A 2,897-nucleotide genomic window follows, 5' to 3' on the forward strand; every position below is an offset into this window, starting at 1 on the left:
CTCTTGTTTTGATTTACTCGAGCTAACAAAAATCAGCGAGTCCTTAATCAAACACAAAGAATAACTTGGATGGTACCAAAGACCAATATCCAAGGATCAATCAATGACAATCAACAACCAAAGGTTGGACTACTCTAATTGATGATCTAACACACAACTTGTATTATTTCAATTATAAAGATAAAACAATATAATGCGGAAATTGAAATAACACAGACACCAAAATTTTTGTAAACGAGGAAACCACAAATGCAGAAAAACCCCGGGACCTAGTCCAGATTGAAAACACATTGTATTAAGCCGCTACAGACACTAGCCTGCTCCATGATAACTTCGGACTGGACTGTAGTTGAACCCCAATCAGTCTCCCTCTGATCCAAGGTACAGTTGTACTCCCTACGCCTCTGATCCCAGCAGGATACTGCGCACTTGATTCCCTTAGATGATCTCACCCACAACTAAGATTTGCTACGACCCAAAGTCGAAGACTTAACAATAAACAAATCTGTCTCACACAAACAAGTCTATCAAAGAATCAATCTGTCTCCCACAAATAAACCCTAAAAGGTTTTGTTCCTCTTTTGATAATAATCAAGGTGAACATGAACGAATTGATAATCCGTTCTTATGTTCCCGAAGAACAGCCTAGAGTTATCAATCACCTCACAACAATCTTAATCGTATGGTAGCTGATAGACACATTTTTGTGTCTAAATTGTACTCAATGTCTCTATTGTTAGTGCTCGATTTTTGTACTAATTTTGATACTTTGTGTGTTTGTAGGTGTTTTTGGAGAAATACACTTGTGTGGAAAAAGTTGCTCAAAAAGTGCTATTTGGACTCCTGGAGACAAGTACTAAAGGCACCCTCAATTTGGATAAGGGGCATCTCAATTGGGCACCTGTTATTCGCACCCCCAGTTTGGTTAGGGGGACACCATCTTCTACCTTTCAAATCTTTTTTTGGCGGGAAAATCTGGTTTCAAAGAACCAGAATTAGGTTTGGCAGTTTGGACGAGAATGAAGGAGACTCAACGACTGGGAATTGTTGGGATGACTTGAATGGTGGTAACAGGCGTGGTATGGTCGATTTCGTCAGTTATATTTGGCTAGATTCTCGGTGAGAAGAAAACAGGGGAGTGCGTAGTTGAGAAGAGTTTTTCACGGGATTGTACGTGTTTTCTGTGCATGGCGTAAGATGGATGTGTGTTTAACTACTTCTGGGACGTGTTTCAGACTAATTGGAGTGTGTCAGATGTGCAAAGACGCGTGAAGATTCAAGACAGGGAAGAAATCTCCGTATCTTGCATGAGAATATTTTTTATTAACTGCCGGGAATTATTTGGAGTTATGAGAACATATTCTCGGTCAGAATGGGTATATATAGGCTTCTATCACCACAGAGAGTAGGGGTCGAGAGTCTGGGGGGCTGAGGAGAGCTAGAGAAGAAGAAATTCGAGTTTTCCCAAACTCGGTTTCTGCTGCTGCTGATGATGATGAACATGAAGAACACGAAGAACGAACCTGCACCACCAGTCGTTTTTCTACAGTAATAACGACTCACACCTGTGGGTCGTACATCAGGCAGACTTATTTGCTACAGCGTTTGCGACACAGCTGCAACAGTCTTATTTTGTCACTGAGGGTCGTAGTTCTCTGGTTTGTAACAAATATAATTGTTACAAACCCGGTTTTATTGTATTTCTCATAATCTCATCATTTGTAAACCATTTTTGAGCATCAATGAAATTCTTTGAGAGGTTTTCCAACATGATGAGCGTCTAATTCTCTCGTAACCAAGGCAATGGATGAAGCTATCCACACATGAACAATGGGTAACTATTTCATTTTCTCTAATATTTAATTATAATTCACTCAATCACCGCTTTTGCAGAGTTCTTAAAAGTTTACATAATTTTCTTCATTAGTTGTGATTCAATTAGATAGGTTATGCTTTGGTTAGATAATCTATGCTTAAGGGATACAATTAATTTTTGAGAATATGTTTGATTATTTTTGGATTAAGAAATAAAGGATTAAAAGGATAATTAGAGTTATGAAATATTTGACATCATTCATGTGTAATAGTGGATTCTAGTGTCTTGGTTACCTCTCTCCCACTTTGTTAATATTTTTGTATATAATTTTACTAAATCTTTAAATTTAATCTTCACAAGTCCGAGAGTTTGAACCTCATTACTACAAAAACAATAAAAAACTATATCATTTTGGCGCCGCCGACGCGGATTTGTGCTTAGGTAGAATTTTTAGGTTTTTTTTTTTTTTATTTCATTTGTTCTTTTTACGTTTCTTTGGGTGTGTCTTTGTATTACAGGTTTGAAGTTGGATACTAAAGACTTGGAATCAAAGCTTAAATCAAAAGAGAAGGAAAAAGACAAAGCAAAAAAAAAAAAAGAGCGAAAGAAAAACTGAAAAAAAAGAGAGAGAATTTATTTATTTATTTATTTTTAGAGACCTTCCATTTTTTGTAATTATTATTTTATTTTTATTTATTTTCTTTTGCACTTTATTTGGACTTTGGACTTGGACAATTTTTTTTTTTTAAACCCTAAGGAAGGGTACATTAAATATAAAACTGTTTGCAGGGAAGGACGACGATTACAATATCGTCTCGGCCCCTCGGGTTCGTACATGACATAGGAGTCGTGGCCCGAGTCGACTTCAACGGTTCATCCCCCGTCTGGAACGGGAGGTAAGAATTCTAAACACCCGCAAATCCCCTGTCAGCGGGTTTACTGGATGATTTTGTATGCCTATATGTTGAGGACCTGAAATCAGATTTAATTTTCTAGTAAAGGGCAAGGCCTGGCCAAATCAAGATAAGGACTCGGATTTCATCACTGTTTCCTTCTTGCCCGCCTTAGGAACACGTAACCT

The sequence above is a fragment of the Papaver somniferum genome, chromosome 4 (genome assembly GCF_003573695.1).
Source record: "Papaver somniferum cultivar HN1 chromosome 4, ASM357369v1, whole genome shotgun sequence".
Taxonomy (NCBI): Eukaryota; Viridiplantae; Streptophyta; class Magnoliopsida; order Ranunculales; family Papaveraceae; genus Papaver; species Papaver somniferum.